Source organism: Mustela putorius, unplaced genomic scaffold (genome assembly GCF_011764305.1).
Source record: "Mustela putorius furo isolate JIRA1106 unplaced genomic scaffold, ASM1176430v1.1 tig00003909_pilon_pilon_pilon, whole genome shotgun sequence".
NCBI lineage: Eukaryota > Metazoa > Chordata > Mammalia > Carnivora > Mustelidae > Mustela > Mustela putorius.
This window is the reverse complement of record NW_025422057.1, coordinates 29,244,521-29,267,332: the sequence shown is the minus strand read 5'-3', so window position 1 is coordinate 29,267,332 and position 22,812 is coordinate 29,244,521. Positions and strand designations below refer to the sequence as shown.

Genomic DNA, 22,812 nt, shown 5'->3' with positions numbered 1-22,812 from the left:
TGTGCTGCCACCAGCTCTGGTTTTCATTTTCAACATGACTTTGGCTATTTGGGGTCTTTTCCAGTTCCATACAAATTTTAGGATTATTTGTTCCAGCTCTGTGAAAAAAAACTGATGGTATTTTGATAGCGATTGCTTTAAATGTATAGATTACTATAGGTACCATAGACATTGCAACAGTATTTGTTCTTCCAAACCATGAGCATGAAACATTTTCCATTTCTTTTTGTCTGGATTTCTTTCATGAGTGTTCTATAGTTTCCTGGGTACAGATCCCCTGCCTCTTTGGTTAGGTTTATTCCTAGGTATCTTATGGTTTGGGATGCAATTGTAAATGGGATTGACTCTTTAATTTCCCTTTCTTCTATCTCATTGTTAAAGTATAGAAATGCATCTGATTTCTGCGCATTGATTTTTATATCTTGACTTTACTGAATTTCTGTATGAGCAATTTTGGGGTGGAGTCTTTTGGGTTTTCCCCATAAAGTATCATGTCATCTGCAAAGAGTGAGAGTTTGACTTCTTTGCAGATTCATATGCTTTTTAACTTATTTTTGTTGTCTGATGGCTGAGGCTAGGACTTCTAGCACAATGTTGAACAGCAGTGATGATAGTGGACATGCCTGCTATGTTCCTGACCTTAAGGAAAAGGCCTCAGTTTTAGTTTTAAATAGAGACGGGAAAAAAAAAAACAACACTATCTTTGTACTTATCACATATCACATATCATACTCAGTAGCACTGCATACTCAATAGTATGATAGAAATTTGTGGTAAGACTTTTAGCCCTACTTGGGTAAGGTATAAAAAAAATCAAGTATTAAATCTTAAAAAGGAAAAACGGAAGTATCTTCTATCTATAACACTGACATACATTGGAGTTGGTATCCTTTGTGGGAAAGGGGAACATACAAAAGAATAGGTTAAGAAGTTGGCTAAACAGATTCTGAGGAAACTATCACTGCCTGTTTAAATGACATTGGCAATTATTATTGGATAACAATATCAACAACTAAATGATCTCTTTAACATATTATGAGATTTAGATATTTAATCCAGAGGTTCCCTGAAACTTGAAAGTTATTTCAAGTGTTCCTCTGGTATAAAAAGTTTAAGAGAAAGCACTCCTAGAATTAAAGAATGCATAGGAAAACAAATCATCTGAACACCAAAATATTCACTCTTGAACTGAGAATTGACTTAAACATTCTTTTCACTTGGCAAAATCCTCACTAAACAAGTCAATAATGTTTTTAATTTCTCCAATATAATGCAAACCCATTATGAATCTATTGGAAAGCCAAGCTACAAGTCTGAGCTAAAGAGCCAGGATTTCATGAAATCAATAAAAATAGCACCTGATAACTGCTCAAATCACATGCAAATCCACTAATAAATAAGGATCTAGAAAAATTAGATCAGCTAGCTGAACAAGAGAAAACTCACAGGGATAAAAACAGATTGCTCAAAAATAATTTTGAATATTAAAAGATAAAGAGAGGTCTATTTTGAAGTCTTTTAATATTTATGCTCATGCCACAAAAGTTAAATTATTTTCTCAGAAAAATACTCAATATTCAATTAAATAATGTTCTATTCATTGAGATTGTTCATAGTTGCAATAAGAGTTTATAATTTGTTACACTTATTTTCGTAATTTTAGTGTCATTTAGAAATCATACTTTTGCAACAAAATTGAATATGAATGACTAATATTCTTTTTAGGTAGACTGATTCCCTTAAGTGGTCTTTATCTACAATTAATCACCTTTATATGATGAGAATTTCCTGTGCAGTTTTCATGTATATTAGAAACACACACACACATACACACACACACACACACACACAGAAAAAAGAAAAACAGATAATATATACATATATATCAAACACAAAAGCATATCAAACCAATGATTTCATGGAGCTTATAGTTTAAGACAAGGCAAAGGGATTTATACCCCCAAAAGATGTTAATACAGAAAAAAGTATGGGGAAATAAAAATATAGATGGTTTGTTAACATGATAAAAATTGAGAACTAGAGCACTCAGTTCTCTAAGTTCTCTTAAGGAAATACCTCCTTAAGGATAAGTTTGAGTCCCGCCTCCTTATGAAGCCATTCCTGAACACATCAGTCTCCCTACAATGACCATGACTTTCTCTAAACACAGGTTCTATAACATATGTAGCATGTGGGTGTCTTGTGGCATCTATGGCATTATCTTATTTTGGGGTTTACCTCTTGATTTAGTCACTTTTCCAGAGTGAATGGCTTGTTTTCTGTTAACCTGCTAAATTCCTTAAGGATTGTTCTGTAATTCATTATAATGTAATGTTCTGTAATGCTTCATAGTATCTATCTGAGAACAATTTCTTGCCTTAAATGCTAAAGTATTCTCACAACGAAAATCTTTTTTGTTGCACATAAGTGGTCTAGTAAGAAATTGAAAGGACCCAAAGAAAGATTTGTGTAGTAATTATTATTGCTAGCTCACACATGTACTCTAAAGTTTATTAGAAGATCATATATATATAAAAATATGATATACATTTGAATATAGAGCACTTAGTAGATACTCAACAAATGTAATCTTCCTAGTCGGGTCCATCCAAGCAGATACTTAAATATGACTTTGTACTCTCTCCACCAGAGGGTGCCAATGCCTCTATGTCCTCTGGACATGTTCCCTGGCATCTCATATGAATAGATCTCTAAGCAGCCTTGTCACAAAGGCAGCTGAAAATGAGCTGGGGCTTAAGATGAAAAGGAGAATAGGTTTGGGAGTCACCTATATAGTGCTAACAGCTGATGCTATGAAAGTTCTTGAGGTTTCTGAAGAACAAAATGATTGAGGATGAAATCTTAAATGTATACATAAAAAGGTCAGAAAAAAAGGCAGAGAAGAAGGACACAGAAATGTCATCTGAAGGAACCCCAAAGAAGATAGTTTCAAGGATGTGCTAGTCAATAACATTACATGTTAGTGAGAAATTGAGAAGCAAATGGACTGAGAAAAAAAGTCATCACATTTGGGACGCCTGGGAGGCTCAGTTGGTTGGACGACTGCCTTCGGCTCAGGTCATGATCCCGGAGTCCTGGGATCGAGTCCCGCATCAGGCTCCCAGATCCATGGGGAGTCTGCTTCTCCCTTTGATTTCTCTTCACTCATGCTCTCTCTCACTACCTCTCTCTCAATAAATAAATAAAAATCTTTAAAAAAAAAAGTCATCACAGTTAATCAAACAGTGAGGTTAGAAACAAAATTTAGGTTGGGCTATAGACTTAAAGAATGAGTGATACAGAACAAGGAATAGACTCTGGACATTCACCTTATTTGTTGAAGTTCTGTGGCAGTAACAGGAAGAACAAAAAAACCCACAAACGTTACTAAAAGAAGTACTAACAATATTTTTAAGAAAAAAAAATCAACATCAAGACCTTGTTTTTTCAAAAAGCCATTTCTTCAATAAGGGTAACCTCAGCTTTATATTATAAACACATAAGATCAATCAATTCACACTAAGATATGCATGATGGCCATTTTCCTTAGTTTCCTCAAGACTTAGTACTTTAAAAACAAAGTAAATAAAAACAAAGTTGATAAACTGCAAACCAACAAACACACAAAAATAAGATTCTTATTAAAATCTAAGCAACTGGTGGCTGAAATTGCTAGTAGGATTCCTTCATTTGATAAAGATTGACTAAACACCAAGTAATATCATACACTTGAAGGTTATAGCAATGAACCAAACAGAAAACAGGTCCTACCCTTGTGAAGTTTATGTTTAGTGTAGTTGTCATGAGGTACAAAGGCGGAAATAAAGCAGGGGGAGGGAACTGTAGAACCAATGGAAGAGGCATGCTATTCTAAAAAAGTCTCACTGATAAGGTAACATTTAAGCAAAGACCCTATGGTAGTATGAGAGTAAATCAAATGGTCTTAAAGGCAAAGGTCCAAGACAGGTATGCCACTGATGAATGTGAAGAACAACAAAGAGCCCAGCATGGCTGCATTCAGAATGAATGATGGGGAAAACAGTAGGAGATAAGGTCAGAGCAGTAGGACTTTCTTTCTTTTTTTTTTTTTTAACCCGGAATGACAGGAAAGCACTGGCTGGTTTTGAAAATGACCCAATTCACATTTTAAAAGCATTAGTCTGGCTGTTGAGCTAAAAAGAGACTAGAAGAGGAGGAGAGGGAAAAGGTGAAAGCAAATAAAGTAGGTAAGAGTTTATGGTAATAATTCAGGCAAATTATAACTGTCTTGGACTAGGGTGGTAGCAGCAGTGTGATTAAAGTGGCTGGGTTTCTGGGATATTTTAAAGGTAGAGCTGATAATATTTGCTGAAGGATTAGATGTGGAATATGCAGGGGGAAAAAAAGAGGTCAAGGAAATCTCTAAGGTTTTTGGCTGGAGCAACCAGCAAATAAACTTGACATTGAAGAAGGAAGTGTGGAAGATTAGGAGAAGAAGAGGGGAAGACAAAAGTTAGTCAGCTCCCATTATAGCAAGAGCCAACTATGCCTTCACTGTTCAAGACTGCTCACACCCTCTAAAAGCATACTGGATCGTTTGCCAAAGAGAAGGTATCATGTCTGCCTTTTTAGCATCCATTTCAATGTCTGATACATGATAAGGCTTAATAAATCTCTAACTCATGCATTCAATGTCACTTATACTCTGTACCATAAATACCCAATCTCAGTAATCATTATTCACTATAGCAAGATCACTCTTGATTATGTCTCTTACTCCATGTTGTTAAATCCACTCACATAATATAGTTATTGCTAAGTGTTCCGTTTAGACTGAATAATATGGGAGAGGTATAAAAGACTATTCACCAGTTGCTGGAAAAACAAAGGAATTTCTAATGGAAGCCAGAAAGAGATGTGAGAGTAAAAGCAGAGTGAGGTGAACTCTTTACCAACTCTGTCTCTTGTAATTCAGAGAGAAACCATCATTTAATGGGGAACCATTTGAATTAGTGAGTACAAACAATAAAAAGGGTAGCATTTTAATTGTAACTATTAAGAGAGAACAGTTTGAAAATTGCCTGGGAGGAAAACACAGCCATTTCACAAAGACTGAAGATAGATTTTTAAGCTAAGAGCTAATTTTAATATGAAGATAAATATCTCAAGTTTAGTCAGGGCAATGAAACCTTAGCTAGTTTATAAAGAAATCAGACTAAATGTCTATAGTGACTGAAGCTGTTGAAGGAGAATGAGATTTGGGAAATTTCTGTGACTAAAAATCACAACACTCTCAAAGACTGTAAGGCAGAAACTAATTACTGTATTAATCAATTTAACTAGATTTAAAGGGAAAATTAAATGCCAGTGAGCATAATGGGACCTCTGGGTCCCATCAGAAGTCCATCTAAATCATGACAGGAAAAGAATAAAAAAGATACTGGCATTATTCAAGAGGCTAGGATTGTTTTTTAGAAGTTGCTTTTGGATTGTTTTTAAGAAATGTGCCCTGAAGTAAATTATTTTAAAAGATGCAAATATTTGTAGAAGATGGTTAGAAGTATCTGTCAAAATTTACATGTGCTGGGGTGCCTGGGTGGCTCAGTGGGTTAAAGCCTCTGCCTTTGGCTCAGGTCATGATCCCAGGGTCCTGGGATCGAGCCCCACATCAGGCTCTCTGCTCAGTAGGGAGCCTGCTTCCTCCTCTCTCTCTGCCTGCCTCTCTGCCTATTTGTGATCTCTGTCTGTCAAATAAATAAAATGTTTAAAAAAAAATTTACATGTGCATTCCCTTAGACCAAGCAAGTCCACCACTAGACATTTTTCCTATATATACATATACTTTCATAGATCCCCCAAGATATAAAAAGATTATTCTTCCACCTCTCCTTTTAATAGCAAGTAACTGAAAACAATCCAAATGCCTATGAAATCGAGACTGTTCAACAGAAGATAAAGAATCTATGTTACAGAAAGAGATTCTAAATAAGGAAAAGAAGGCTAGAATAAACTGTGGAGTTGAATTAGAATTGGAGGTATCAGTGTAACTCATGGTTTTTAATGTGTGTGTGTGTGTGTGTGTATGCACCCATACACACACATACATACACATGGATAGAAGCAGAAATATAGATGTGTATATGGGTGAGATATCCATATCTATATCTGTATCTACATCTATCTATCTATCTATAATTTCCTGTCCACTGAGCAAGCCTGGAAGCAACAACATTCCAGTATCAATGAACACACTTAGGACCCAGATCTTGGTTTCTAAATACCATTCTCTCATATAAAGAATCAAGGCTCCTTAAAGAAATGGCTGATGCCAGAGCAAGGTAAGAGAAGATACAAAATAAGCTTAGAATATTTTGTGGTACCATAAGTTAAGGGAGTGCTCAAAAAGTAATGAAGGTATGTAAAAGTGACATAGGAGCTAACCTGAATGAGCCTCCAATGGCTAAAGCTGAGAGAATTTGAACAAAACAAATAATGATAGCACTGGATTATAACCCCCAGAATAAAAATAAAGACCCCAAAGTCATCTGGTATAAATAAATGACTAAATATATAAAACAGAGAGGAGAAATAGCTCTTCCTCACAGAATACCTATAAATAAATATAGGAGAATGGACACAGAAAACTGCCATCAGGCAACACCTCAGTAGTAATTGCCACAGTCAAGGACCACTGATGGATGCTAAAATTAGTATGTTAGATTATGATGACAAAAAAGATTTGGATTGTTTTGAAGTAACCTCTTTAAGATAAAAGATAAAGAAAAAAAAGTAACTTTACAGAGGTACAGAGGAAAAACCTGAAAGACACCATCTTAACCTTGTGATCAAGATTAATCTTAGTGGACATATTGACATAAGGTACGCTGATATAAAGCCTTGAGACAGGTAGAGCATCATTTTAGTTGTATTTTGATTAAAAATGCAAAACCTGCACAGCAAAGGAAACAGTTAACAAAATCAAAAGACAACTGACAGAATGGGAGAAGATATTTGCAAACGACATATCAGATAAAGGACTAGTGTCCAGAATCTATAAAGAACTTAGCAAACTCAACACCCAAAGAACAAATAATCCAACCAAGAAATGGGCAGAGGACATGAACAGACATTTCTGCAAAGAAGACATCCCGATGGCCAACAGACACATGAAAAAGTGCTCCATATCACTCGGCATCAGGGAAATACAAATCAAAACCACAATGCGGTATCACCTCACACCAGTCAGAATGGCTAAAATCAACAAGTCAGGAAATGACAGATGCTGGCGAGGATGCGGAGAAAGGGGAACCCTCCTACACTGTTGGTGGGAATGCAAGCTGGTGCAGCCACTCTGGAAAACAGCATGGAGGTTCCTCAAAATCTTGAAAAGAGAACTGCCCTATGACCCAGCAATTGCACTACTGGGTATTTACCCTAAAGATACAAACGTAGTGATCCAAAGGGGCACATGCACCCGAATGTTTATAGCAGCAATGTCCACAATAGCCAAACTATGGAAAGAACCTAGATGTCCATCAACAGATGAATGGATCAAGAAGATGTGGTATATATACACAATGGAATGCAGCCATCAAAAGAAATGAAATCTTGCCATTTGCGACAACATGGATGGAACTAGAGCGTATCATGCTTAGCGAAATAAGTCAAGCAGAGAAAGACAACTATCATATGATCTCCCTGATATGAGGAAGTGGTGATGCAACATGGGGGCTTAAGTGGGTAGGAGAAGAATCAATGAAACAAGATGGGATTGGGAGGGAGACAAACCATAAGTGACTCTTAATCTCACAAAACAAACTGAGGGTTGCTGGGGGGAGGGGGGTTGGGAGAAGGGGGTGGGATTATGGACACTGGGGAGGGTATGTGCTTTGGTGAGTGCTGTGAAGTGTGTAAACCTGGTGATTCACAGACCTGTACCCCTGGGGATAAAAATATATGTTTATAAAAAATAAAAAATTAAAAAAATTAAAAATAAAAAAAAATGCAAAACCTGAGTTTAATCATTAGAAAATATCAGACAAAACCAATTTAAGGGACATTCTACAAATATACATCCTGGACTCTTCAAAAGTGAAAGAAAACAAAAGACTAAAGAATGATCACAGATTGAAAGGGACATGACAACTATATGCAATGTAATGTCCTAAATGGAATTCTAGAATGAATAAAAAAAGGACAATAGTGGGAAAATTGGTTAAATTTGAAAAAGGCCTATGGGTTAGTTTACAGTATTGTATCAATGTTAAATTTCCTTATTCTATAATTGTACTATAGTTATGTCAAATGTTAACATTAGGGGAAGCTAGATAAAGAGTATATGAGAACTCTATAAACTACATATGAATTGTGATTTCATAAAATCTGATGAATTTTTTCATAAGGCTAAAAATAATTCAATGTAAAATGTGAGAAAAAGAACAAAGTAGATCTGTATACATTTACATGAAAAAAAAATATCAAGATGTATTACTACTTTAAACAAAATGAAAAAGAAAAAAGCAATGACCAGAATGGTGTAATATGATTTCTTCTAAGTGATATATTCATGTACTCATATACACAAATATATATACAATCATATATGTATATACATATTGGGTATATAAATAACAATTTTTGTAAGGAAACAAAACCATTAAAACTCATAATTGGGGATGAGGGAAAGTGCAGGTAAAAGAAGCAAGTGAGAGTTTTATTTTTGTTTCAACAAGTCTGCATTTCTACACAAAAAAAGGACTATCTTTTTTTAGTCCTTTTCTTGGTTTCTTTTCTATACCTCCCTATATTAAAATAAAGGAATAAAAGAAAATTTGAAAATATTTAATTGTAATATTTATCATATAATTTAAGGGTTTGCTTTGTGGGGAAAAAAGTCATTAAGTCTTCAGCGCCATTGCTTAAATCTTCTACATAAACTATATTCTTTTGCATATAATCTCCAGTATTCTGAGTCTGGTTCACATTAGTTCTGGAATTAAAAGTTTTCCCACTCACTTCTAGTAGACAATACAACCTAGAATTTTGTTGTAGTGAAGCAAAAAGCATGTAGATTATTCTTAGGTATTATGAAAGTTTAGCTAAGAATAACATCACTTTTTCTCTGAAGGACCACATAGTAAATATTTTGCTTTGTGGGCTACATATCATCTCTGTCACATATTCTTTTGCTTTTTCTAAATAGCAATTTAAAAATATGAAAACCATTATTAGTTCATACTGGGTTCCCAACCTGAGGGACAGGACAACTTACTGCAGGATTCCAGACATTATTCTACCTCTAAGCTGAGTAAATAATGTACGTCATACATATATGTAATGATATTTCCTGAGTAGCTATAGATACACCTAGGATTAACATAAAACAAATTATTTTAAGAAGCATTACTGAATTCATATAAACTTCCTATCCTTATTAATTTTCTTAATCAGTGAATACCAAAATTGTAACTGATCTTCTATGGGGAGTTCATTAGATGTCTTAATATTAAAAAGGATGCCTCACACAAGGACTCAGGAAATGTAACTTCCATATACATCCTTAAAAAAATTACTTTAGGTTGAAATTCAGTCAAACAAGAGAAGAAGCCATGAGATCCAGAGAGGGCAGATCAAATTCAGAGAGTAATAATGGAAAGTCCATGAATGAGACTTATAGAGACGACCAAGAAAGAAATAAGTTTATACTTACTGAAAGGAATAGAATTGTAAATGTGATAAAGACATATTTTGTAAGGGGAAAAAAGCAATTTAAAAACTTGGGAACAAAAAAGTTGAATAAGAAACTTAAGTCCAAATATGAAATAATCTAAAATGTGTTATGGTCTTAAGCAGTTAAAAGAGTATAAAGGAAAGAAAGATTGTTTGACCTTGATGGTGGGAAAATTCTTTGAGTGGCTCAGTAATTGTGACATTAGACTATCAAAGTAAAAAATGTCAATCGAACTAGAACTTGTCCCAACACTAAAGGACTTTTATGTCATAATTCTGTAGATCCTTTTTATTGCTTTTCAATATTTGGAAACTTTCTAGAGCAAAGCATAGAGAATTTGGTTAGGATTGCAGAACAAAATGAAAATAACATCAATGATAAGGTAAAAATGGCACAGTCCTGAAAGAAAAAGGAAATAAAAGGGTAGCAGTATTAATATTTTATCTTACATAACAGAGTATCAAAAAACACAAAAGTTGACAGAACAAAAAGTAGAAGTTAAAACGTTTGTAAAGTAACAGTGATAATCAATATTCTAAAATATTTATATATTTAAATATACTCATTAATATATTATAGATTTATATAATTGATATAATACATATCTTTTTATCAAATATATTTCTATCACAAAGCTATCAAATATTGGGAAGAAAAGAGGAAGTAAGAGAACATAGTTAACCATGTTCTATAGTTCTATAGTCTAACTATCAGTAGAACTAAAGTAATTCATCAAATAAAAGGAGGGATGAGCATATTATTTGATCACAAAGAGATAAATATTGAAAGATTTAAAAATAGTAGAGGGGCACCTGGGTGGCTTAGTCGGTTAAAGCCTCTGCCTTGGCTCAGGTCATGATCCTGGGGTCCTGGGATTGAGCCCCACATTGGGCTCTCTGCTCAGCTAGGAGCCTGCTTCCCTTCCTCTTTCTCTGCCTGCCTCTCTGCCTACTTGTAATCTCTGTCTGTCAAATAAATAAAATAAAGTGTTTTTAAAAAGTAGTAGAAAATCCCATGGTATCATAAGCTAATTCTTTGGAAGACTAATAAAAAATGTTAAAATCCCTAGCAAGTCTGATGAGAGGGAAGAGAAAGAAAAAATGAAGAAAAGGTATAGAACAATAATTTTAGAAAAGAAAAAGGAAATATAACCATTGTTAAAGTATTTTTAAATGATAGTGATACATATAAATAATATTATGTCACTAAAGTTGAGATGGACAATCTTACATGTCAGCAATAACTAACTAGAAAAATATAAAACATCAAAAAATTACCATTCATGACAACATATTATGGATGAATTATAATATATAAATATAAATATCTATAAAATAACAGGGTATATGCCCCCCAAATATACATTACCCTTATGGAGAAAATTATAAAACCTTATTGATAAAAGAAGGTTTTAATAAATAGAAAATTATGTTTTATTTGGGGGTAAGAATTGTTAATATTTTTTAAAATGCCAATTCTCCCTGTATTAATATATGATTATAATGTAATTCCAACAAAAATTCCACCAGAGATTATCAAAGAACTTGACAAAGTAATCTTAAAATTAATATTGACAAATAAAGAGCAAAGAACTTCAAAGAATGGGGAGCCACCTTGATTTTAGGTAATGATTACTACCCATTTTATTCTATGTTGACATTTGCCAATTCTGGACTAGGATGAAGAATAAAAGTTCTAACATATGTGTAACTGAGTCTTAGATGAATGGAGAAAAGAGAATTAGGAGGCAAGCAACATTTGAAGAAATAATAGCCAGGAATTTTCCAAACTTGACAAAAGAAATCAATTCAAAGATTTAAGAAGCTCAGTAAATCCTGAATAGGAAAAATATAAAGGAAATCTAGAAATATCATGGTCATATTGTGAAAATTCAAAGCCAAGAGAACAAATATCACAATCACAGAGCAATCACAGAGAAGGAAAGGCATATTACTTTCACCATAGCAACAATAAGACTGACAGCCCACTTTTCAATATAAACTATGCAAGTCAATGGACAATGAAACTTCTCAGAGTGCAAGCTTTTCAGCGAGCAATGATTTAGTTAGAAGAAAATACACTCCAAAAATGAAAATAAGACTTCTAAGACTCCATACATGTCAAACAAGATGAAGTAAGCCACTACAGCCTATCTCTCACACTGATGATAATTAAAATCTCTGGGCAGAGAAAGACAACCACCTAACTTCTCTGAAAAGTAAATACTAGCAAGCAGACTGTAAATTGAACTCAAAATCTGGAAAATGATCTGTAATGAGGGCAAGATTCATGGTCTTATTTGCCTTCTTTATTTCCAAGCTTTGACTGATGGAAGGTCCCAGTGGCAGAACTGCACCATGAGTGCTAAAGCAAAAATTCTCAGAAACAAAACATTACCTCTAGCAATGAAATCAGGAAAAGAGGCTCCTGCATTCCGGACAGCAGTAGAGTAATACCCACTTCTTTTAGTCTTTTCCTTCTTTCTCTTTTCTCCGTCAGCCCTACCAGATGAGCTGGCCAGTTAGGAAATTTTATGGCTGTGTGACAATGATAACATAGGCACCTAAAACCCTGAGAAAAGATTCATCTTTCTGGATGGAGATATTTTAAAATGGGCTCCTAATGCCCAAATAATGAGGAGGAATTCCCTAGTGTTTTTTTCACCTTTTTCCTTCTCACCAGTTTGCCTCTCAGGTGACCCCAATCTCACAGAACTGCATGAAAATATGGGGGAGTAAAACCTGAAAATTAATAATAGAAAGATACTTGGCAAATTTCCCTAAATATGTGGAACGTATACCACACTGCAAGTAACTTTTAGGTAAAACAAGATATCAAAGGAAATTAATAAATACATTGTGCAGCGTAAAAATGAAAATAGATTTTATCAAAATTTGTGGGGTACAACCAAAACAGTGCTTAGAGAGAAACTGTTATCTTTGATTCTTCCATATAAAATGAAGACAAAAAGAAAAGCAAAATCCAAAGCTAACAGGAAGAGAAAAATAATAAAGAATAGAAATGAATAAAATTGAAAAAAATGGATAAAATCAAACCAAAAGCTAATTCTTTGAAAAAATCAATAAAATTGACAAAACTCTCACAAACTGACCAAGAAAATATCGGGAAAGGCACAAATTACCAATACTAAGAGTGAAAAAGAGGAATTAATATAAACCATATTAACATTAAAAGGAAAATAAAATATTATGAATGACTTTAAAGAATTTACATAAAATGGAACTATGCTATGAAAGACAGAAACTACAAACATTCACTCAGATAAAGTATTTTATAGGATAGTCATACCTTTAGTCATACATTTAAAGAAATTGATTTTATAATTCAAGAATTTCCAAAAAAGAAAACATCTAGTTGGTCTCACTGTTGAAAGCAATTCTATATCAGTGAACACTTAAGGAAAAAATAATACCAACTCAACACAGTTCTATGAGAAAATAAAAGAGAACAGTTCTCAACTCATTTTAGCAGACTGACATTACCTGATGCCAAAATGAAACAAAAAAAATTATAAGAAATTTTTTAAAATGCTTATGTCTCTTATGAAAATATTTTTAATTCCCAAGAAAATTTTAACAAATTAAATCCCAAAATATAAATATATAAAAGAATAAAATGATCAAGCAGAGTTTATCCCAGTAATGGAAGCCTGATTCAAAATTCAATGTAATTCACCAAATCAACAGTCTAAAGAAAAATTACATTCATTTCAATAGATACAGGTAAATATTTTAATAAATTCAAACTCCATTCATACAGAACTATGAAAGAAGAGCTCTACCTTAACTTGATAAAGGGCATCTACAAAATTTTGCAACTCTTAAAGGGAGTTGGAACTTTTTAATATCTAGCTTTTCACTGCTGAATATGATATTAGCTATCAGCTTTTTCCTAGTCAGAGTAATTAGGCAAGAAAAAAAACCCATTTAAACTAGAAAGGAAGAAGTAAAATTGTCTGTGTTTACAGATGGCACAATCTTGAATATCGCAATCCTAAAGACAACACGCACAAAAAATTACAACTAGCAGGGAGCCTGCTTCTCCCTCTTCCTCTGGCCAGTATATGTGCTCTCCTTCTCTCTTTCTCTCTCAGATAAATAAAATCTTAAAAAAAGAAAAACAACAACATACAAGGGTGCCAAGAATTCATAATGGGGAAAAGATTGTCTATTCAATAAATTTTGTTGTGAAAATTGGATATCCATATGCAAAAGAATGAAACTGGACCTTTGCCTCATAGTATATACAAAAATTCACTCAAAATGAATTAAAGGTTTAGATGTAAAACCTGAAACCATAAAACTTTTAGAAAAAAGCACAGGAGAAATGTTTCTAGATACTGGACTGGGCAATGGTCTCTTGGATATGGCATCAAAAGCCCAGGCAACAAAGCAAAACTAGACAAGTGAGATTATATCAAACTAAAAAGATTCTACACAGCAAAGGAAACAATTAACAAAATGAAAGACAACCTACAAAGGGAAAAAATATTTTTAGATCATATATCTTAAAAGTGGTTAATATCCAAAATATATAAGGCACTCTTACAACTCAATAGCAAAAACAAAACCCACAAGTAATTCAATTTAAAAATGGGAAAAGGACCTGAATATACATTGCTCTGAAGAAGACATACAAATGGCCAACAAGTATATGAAAAGGTGTGCAACATCACTAGTCATCAGGGAAATGCAAATCAAAGCCACAATGAGTTATCCCCTCATACCTGTTAGGATAACTATTATAAAAAAATAAAAACAAAAACAAAAACAAAACAAAACAAACAAACAAACAAAGGAAAAGTGTTGGTGAGGATGTGGAGAAAAGGAAACCATTGTGTCTGTTGATGGGAATATAAACTGGTGCAGCCACTATGGAAAACAATATGGAGGTTCCTTTAAAAATTAAAAATAGAGGGATGCCAGGGTAGCTCAGTCGGTTAAGCATCCATCTTCAGCTCAGGTCATTATCCTCAGGTCCTGGAATTAAATCCCGTGTTGAGCTCCCTGCTCAGCGGGGAGCCTGCTTCTCCCTCTGCCTGCTGCTCTGCCTACTTGTGCTCTCCATCTCTCTGTCATAAATAAATAAAATCTTTAAAAAATTAAAAATAGAATTATCATTGATCTAGCAATCTCTTTTGGATATATAGCCAAAGGAATTGAAATCTGTATCTTAAAGAGATTATCTGCACTCCTACCTTCACTGTAGCATTATGGACAATAGCTTAGACCTGGAAACAAACCTAAATATCCATCAGCAGTTAAATGGACCAAGTAAATGTAGCATATAGATACAACAGAATATTATTAATCCTTTAAAAGGAAGGAAATTCTGCCATTGTAAGGCTGAATAATATGCCCTTGTATGTATATACCACATTTTCTTTTTTTGTTGTTGTTCAGGAAACATTTATTATACCTCACTGACAGAAAATCAACACCTTCAGAAAATCTCTCGCATAGCCCTACTCAGCTTCTGAATCTTGGTTTTCACAGACCTATCAGCATATTTCTCTCCAATATGGACAATCATTGCACCCATGATTGATGGATCAATCTTAATTTCCAATTTTGATACTTGGCCTTTACTTAGGTACTTCTCCACACTGGATGCTCAGCATGGTTGAAAAGGCAAAAATGACTCAGGGATATTGTTCAAGCAACCATTTTCAGCAAACAAACTGATCAGGCTGGACATGAGGGGAGAGAACATCTCTTTTGCTGTCATGTCATTTAGTCTTTTCACTTTTACTGTATGCTTTACACAAGGATTCATAATGGAAGTAGGCATTTTGGGTTCTTTCAATATTTGTGCTACTCTCAACAATTCTTTTTCTACTTGTTCCATCTGTTTAGATGCAGCAGAATAAAGAGCAGCGGCATAGCAACCTTTGATACCATATACCTGAACGGGTGGCCTCATGTGCTTGGCAAACAACCTGACCACAGATGTACTAAAGCATCACACCTGTTGGGAGAACCCAGAAACTGCTGGGGTGGCCATCTTCTCTGGGTGGCTCTAGGTCCATATACTACATTTTCTTTACACATTCAACCATTGATAGATATTTAGGTTGCTAGAATAGATGAACCTGGATGACATTATGCTAAATGAAATAGACCAGATACAGAAAGACAATTACTACACTATCTCACTTACATGTAATTTAAAATAGTCAAACAGAGACAGAGAATATAATGATATCTGCCAGGGATTATAATAGTAGATAAATACAGAAAGTTGGTCAAAGAGCACAAAGTTTCAGTTATGCAAAATAAATGAGTTCTGGAGATCTACTGTATGACAAGGGACGTTTACTAACAATATCGTATACTTAAAATTTTGTTAAGAGGGGAGATCTTATGATAAGTGTTCTTACCACTGAAAGACAAACAAACAAAAACCCCCCAAAAACCAAGGGGATGGAAAAACCTTTTTGAGATAATAAATAAGATTATGGCACTGATAGTGATGATGGTTTCATGGGTTTATACTTATCTCGAAGCACATAAGTTGAACACATTAAGTATCTACAGCTGTTTGTATGTCATTCATACCTCCATAGAATGGCTTCATAAAATCCCCTACAAATGTCATAATTAATGGTGAAAGACTGACTGCTGTGTTGTTTACAGTAACAATAAATTAGAGACATCTTAAATGTCCATCAATGAGAATTGATAATTAAAAGATAATTAACTAGATCTACATGTATTAGAAGAGATAAATCTGAAAAACAATTTAAAATGTTGCAGAATGATATATTGTCAAAATAAACAAATAATATCACATATTCATAATAGAAATACACAGTACGTGTAGACAATATTCTGTGTATATATGTCTATGTGTATTATGTATATAGTATAAATAAAATAAAAATGAGGACAAACGTAAGTAAAAAATTAGATTAGTGCTTTGTTGTCGGTGCCCGAGCGGCTTGTAGCGCATGTGCGGTGATGCTTCTGGGCTTGGCCATGCCCGCTCGTTGCCTCAGCCGCTGCTGCCTCAAGCCGTCGCTGCCGCTGGTGGCGACGGTGCGGAGCTGCTCCGGCTGGGCCCGCGGGGGGGCCCCGGGCGCCGCACGACTTTTTCGGTGCCCGAAAGTAAACACGCCATTAAGATGGCGGCTGGATGCGAGCCAGTAGGAGGAACTTAGGATCTTGTATCTATGTGGCTACGAGTGATTGGTTGTGCAACCTTGGTATATATAGACATGCACGGGCAGGGGAGAGAGAGAGATCCCAACAGCTACGCAGAAATAAAGCTTGCTTCGCTGAGGTCTCCTGGTCGCTCTTGCTGGCGAGAGCGACAAGTGGTGCCGAAACCCGGGAAACCCGAAACCTACACCGAGGAGTTCTCAGTGAACGCAACGATCCAGTAAGTGTGCACAAAATTTCAGATAAGAAAGTTCCTAAGTATAGGACGAGAAGTGAGAAAGTTCCTAAGTATAGGACGAGAAGTAAAAGGGTTCCTAGGCATAGGACAAGAAATAATGGGATCAAAGTTTACTAAGATGGGAGGATTACTGACGGAGGTGCTTAAGGCTAACGGCACTCTGCTAGACTCTAACCATAAAATGGTTAAAAATGTTATCGAGGAGCAGGTCAGAGAAGCCTCTAAGGCAGGATCTAACAGAGGGGGAGAAAATTCAGAGGAGAGCTCCTCTGAAGATGAGCTTGGGGAAGCCATGACACACTTAAAATTAAAAGAGGAAGTCCCTAACGAACCTTTAAAGGGAAAGACATACAAAGAAGCCGGGAAAAAATATGACTCCCTAGCGCCCTGTCAGAAGGTCAAGAATTCCTACCCCTGAATGCAGGCCTATAGCGCCACCTGCAGAATGGCCGCCACCATATAACACTTCATGCTCCTGAGGGGTATGTGGTTGTCCAGAATGTAGAAATGCAGGATGGAGGAACATTATGGACTTTACTAAACCCTCCCCTCTTGCATACCCAGTGTTAGAAGATCAAAATCAACAGAGGTTTCATCAACCACTAGACTTCAAACTTATTAAACAGTTTAAGGAAGCAGTCACTACTTATGGGCCACAGGCTGCTTATACACTTTCACTTTTGGAAGCAGTCGGTAGCATGAACCTTACCCCAGACGATTGGACTAACATGGCAAAAGCAACTCTGTCTGGTGGACAATACTTGATATGGAAAACTGCTTGGCAAGACTGTAGCTCAGAAACTGCCCGGCATAACGCCACGTCAGGGAATCCCCACTGGAATATTGACATGCTCATGGGAGGAGGTCAATTTGTGGGACAAAACAATCAGATTGGGTACCCCCCAGGGGTGTATGTACAGATAGCAGCTGCAGCCACTAGGGCTTGGAAGACCATACAGGGTTCTGGAGATTTGCAGGGACAACTTTCCAAGGTGTTGCAGGGGCCTAATGAACCCTATGCTGACTTTGTAGATCATCTGCTCCAAGTAGCAAGGTGCATATTTGGGGATGTGGACCAAGCAATGCCCCTTGTTAAACAATTAGCCTATGAACAAGCAAATAAATGGTGCAAAGAGGCTATCCGCCCTTGTAAGTCTAAGGACCTGATTACATATATCAAAGTGTGTCGAGACATCACTGATACAGTTGTTCAGGGCCAAGTTGTGGCAGCAGCAGTAGCCCAAGGGATAAGAAGTTTCAATGGAGGAACCAGGAGTTCTTCCAAGGCTTGTTTCCTTTGTGGAAGGGACGGTCATCTTAAGAGGGATTGTCCAAAGGGTAAAGGACCTCCTAGACCAGTCAAGCCCGCACCTGGGTTGTGCCCTCGTTGCCGTAAAGGGAATCATTGGGCTAATGAATGTAGGTCCCAGAAAAATATTCAAGGAAATCCCCTGCCGCCGAATAACTGGATTCAATCCAATTACTCAAAAGACAGGAAGCAGGGCCCCGCGCCCCGGGGCCCAACACAAATTTATGGCGCACTAACGCAAATGCCCAGGACATGGTATCCTCCCTCGGAGAAAGGCACGCAACCTCTGGATCAGCAAGGCTCGATATCAGAGCAGCCGCCCGAATGGTCCTAACTCCGGAGATGGGCATTCAAGCATTTGCCTCCGATCTAAGAGGGGGCCCCCCTCATGGTTCTGTAGGTTTATTACTTGGCCGAAGCTCCACTTATCTCAAAGGTCTGATAGTTCACCCTGGGGTAATAGATTCAGATTATGAGGGAGAGATCAAGATACTGGTGTCTTCACCAAGGGAGGTTACTGCAATTAGCCCAGGAGATCAGATAGCTCAACTTCTCATACTCCCTAGCCATCATGAAGCCTTTCCCTTAAAGGAAAAGAAAAAGGTACGAGGGGTTTGGGGTCTACGGGAGTTGACCTAACATGCCTGACCCTGGATATGACTGATAGGCCCATAATTACCCTCAAGATACAAGGAAGGAAATTTTTAGGGTTACTGGATACGGGCGCCGATAAGAGCATCATCAGCCAACAAGAGTGGCCTCCGAGATGGCCCCTAACACAAGCAAAACAAACACTCAGGGGTTTAGGAATCGCTCAAAGTCCTGATCAAAGTGCAGCTACCCTTGAGTGGGAGGATGACGAAGGCCATAGGGGAACTTTTCAGCGCTATGTCTGCAATATTCCTATTTCCCTCTGGGGACGAGATGTTTTAGAACAGATGAGCGTCCGCCTGACAACTGAAACTATATACAGCCCCCGATCAATAGCTATGATGCAAAAAATGGGATACATACCAGGAAAAGGGTTAGGGAAACAGGAGCAAGGTAAAATAGACACCATCCCTTTCACCTCAGAATATAAGGGGCAAGGCCTGGGTTTTCGGTAATGGCCACTGAGGCAATGAAAATAACGTGGAAGACAGATATGCCCTGCTGGGTGCCTCAGTGGCCCCTTACTAACGAAAAACTATCAGCTGCTAAAGCCCTGGTACAGGAACAGTTAGAGGCGGGCCATATGAAACCTTCTACCTCACCTTGGAATAGACCTATCTTTGTTATTAAAAAGAAATCTGGTAAATGGAGACTTTTACATGATCTTAGAGAAATTAATAGGCAAATGCAGAACATGGGACCAATACAGCTGGGATTACCCATGATAACCGCCTTACCGAGAAACTGGCCATCAATAGTGGTTGACATAAAAGATTGCTTTTTCTCTATCCCTCTGCATCCTGAGGATACAATTAAATTTGCCTTTACCCTACCTTCTATTAATCATGCAGAGCCTAACCAAGATTATGAGTGGACTGTCCTCCCTCAGGGCATGGCTAATAGCCCCACTATGTGTCAATTATATGTTTCTAAAGCCACACAGCCTATTAGAGAGACCTACCCTGATTTAATGTGTTACCATTACATGGATGACATATTGTTGTGTGGATCTGACTCTACTACAGTTTCGGAAGCCTTAGTAATGTTACAAAAGGAGCTAAATTCATGGGGGTTAATTATAGCCCCCGAAAAGATACAGGCTTCCAACATCAAAGACTATTTAGGCATGAAACTATACAATACCATGGTAAAACCTTCAAAAGCCTCCATTAGAACTGACAAATTACAAACACTCAATGATTTCCAAAAGTTATTGGGGGACATAAATTGGATCTGACCCTACCTGAAAATAACTACAGGAGAATTACAACCATTGTTTGATATTCTGAAGGGTGATGCCCCGTCTAGACTCTCCTAGGAGCCTTACTCTGGAGGCGAAACAGGCTTTGAGAATTGTGGAGGACAGGCTTGCCTTGACTTCAGCAGATAGATGTGATCCTAACCAGATAGTCCAAGCCATAGTGATTTCATCCCCTTCTTCACCTACTGGAGTGCTATGGCAAGGTGGGCCCTTACAATGGCTGTACCTCCCAAATACTCTTCCTCGGATAATGACAACATATCAGTTGCAGTAGCCATGCTAGCTAACAAATTGATCACTGTTTGTATTTCTACTCTTGGAATCATACCTGACAATTGCATCATGCCGTATACTAGGGAACAGATTCGCCTACTATGTGCTACCCTAGATGATTGGGCGATACTGACCACCTCTTACTCAATAGAATTTGATAATCATTATCCTTCACACCCACTTATAGAATTCACAAAGGGTATTGAATTCATACTACCAAAAATTAGTAGATCGACACCACTAAAAGAAGCCTCTACTGTCTTTACAGATGGAAGTAAAGAGGGCACAGGAGCTTATATCATAAATGGAATCGTGAACCCAGTCATAGTTCCTGCCAGGTCGGCTCAACAAGTAGAGCTACTAGTAGTGCTCCTAGTGCTCCAAAGATTTTCAGACACTCCCCTAAATATTATTTCTGATAGTCAATACGTGGTAAATGCAACAAAAAATATTGAAACAGCCATCCTCTCCTTAAGTGATTCACCTATTCACCTATTCTTAAGGCTACTACAAGAGGTTGTGCAACTGCACACTGCACCATTTTTTATAGATCACATCAGAGCCCATATGAGCCTACCAGGACCATTATCCGAGGGCAATGCTCTAGCAGACCACAATAGTCGTTTCCAACTTATTTGCCCTACCTTAGAACAGGTGAAGCTGTTCCATAGCAAATGGCATGTGAATTCTAATACCTTAAGATATAGATTCCATATCACCAAAGAACAGGCAAAAGATATAGTAAGGACCTGTGGGAATTGTGCCACATTACTCCCTCAGCCTTCCTTAGGGGTAAATCCCAAAGGCCTTCAAGCTAATCACCTATGGCAAATGGATGTCATACATGTACCTGAATTCGGGCAACAAAAGTACATACATATATCAGTGGACACTTATTCGGGTATCATAATGGCTACTCCCCTCACGGGAGAGAATTCAAAACAAGTCATCACACACTGCCTACGATGCTTTGCAGATTGGGGTATCCCAAAACAAATAAAGACAGATAATGGACCTGCATATACATCAAAATCTATCCATCAATTCCTAAGTCAATTTGGTATAGTCCATACTACAGGTATACCTTACAATCCACAAGGTCAAGGAATAATTGAACGCGCCAATGGCACCTTCAAACGATGCTTACAAAAAATAAGAAAAGGGGGAATAGGGGATGACTACAAGTCACCCCGTGATCTTACATCTCTCACCCTTTACATTTTAAATTTTTTGTCCTTGGACCATAATGGTATATCTGCAGCGGACAGGCATGCGGCGGTTACCGAACGCACTCTAGCCCAGGCAAAGTGGAAGGATATACTCACGGGCCAATGGAGAGGCCCTGACCCGGTCCTAAGATGGCACCGAGGTTCTGTTTGTCTTTTTCCACAGGATACCCAAGTGCCTATCTGGGTCACGGAGCAACTGATTAGAGGAATCGATCAACATGGCCCGCCCCATCCTGATTCTCAGCATGATAGCGATCCTGGCGACACCAGCATCCCTTCAACAGATGCACCAATGGGCAATAGTGAAAGCCTGGCCGTTCCCCACGCCACTGACGAATGAGTCCGCCATCCTCCCTCCTGTATACCTACTTTCATTCCCATGCCCGTTTCTGTAAATCCTAACAATTCGCCTGTATTGCTCTCAAGACATAAAAGAGACTTTGGGATCACTGCAGCCATTATTGTGGCTGTAGCAGCCTCCGCAGCTGCAGCAACTGCAGCGGCTGTAGCTCTCACTACATCTGTAACAAGTGGACATTCTCCAGAAACTATTGACAACCGGATGCATCCAATCACTTTCTGGACTTTGCATAACCTCCGGGGCCTATAATGACCTTTCTATTGCTGCTAATCTGTCAAAGGAGTTAAGCAGATAAGATTGACATAGCTCCATTACGGGATTGGGTATCTGTTGTAAATCCTTATGTTACGCCGTTTTGCATCATTACATAAACAACAATGTAGGCAACAGTTGGTGCTAGTACAAGCTTGCATGGCACTGGAAGTTGGTACATTTCCCCAAATCTGGCTGGCAGCGCTAGATCGGTAGTCAATGACGGGTAAGATTGGCTGCATACACATAGCAACCTAAGCCAGGAGTTCTCCAACCAGGGGGAATTATCCGGTGATGGGTAAGCATGTTCATGGCAGCTGACAACCTAAGACAGGCACGATCTCCTGC

At 37.2% G+C, this 22,812-nt stretch overlaps 1 protein-coding gene and 1 pseudogene across 1 annotated transcript in view; both read right to left on the bottom strand.

The window, feature by feature from the left end:
- The window catches only part of HPSE2 (heparanase 2 (inactive)), a 708,692-nt gene that overhangs the window by 272,108 nt on the left and 413,772 nt on the right, over nt 1-22,812 (bottom strand). The window lies entirely within an intron of this gene.
- LOC123388676 lies at nt 15,173-15,733 on the bottom strand (annotated as a pseudogene).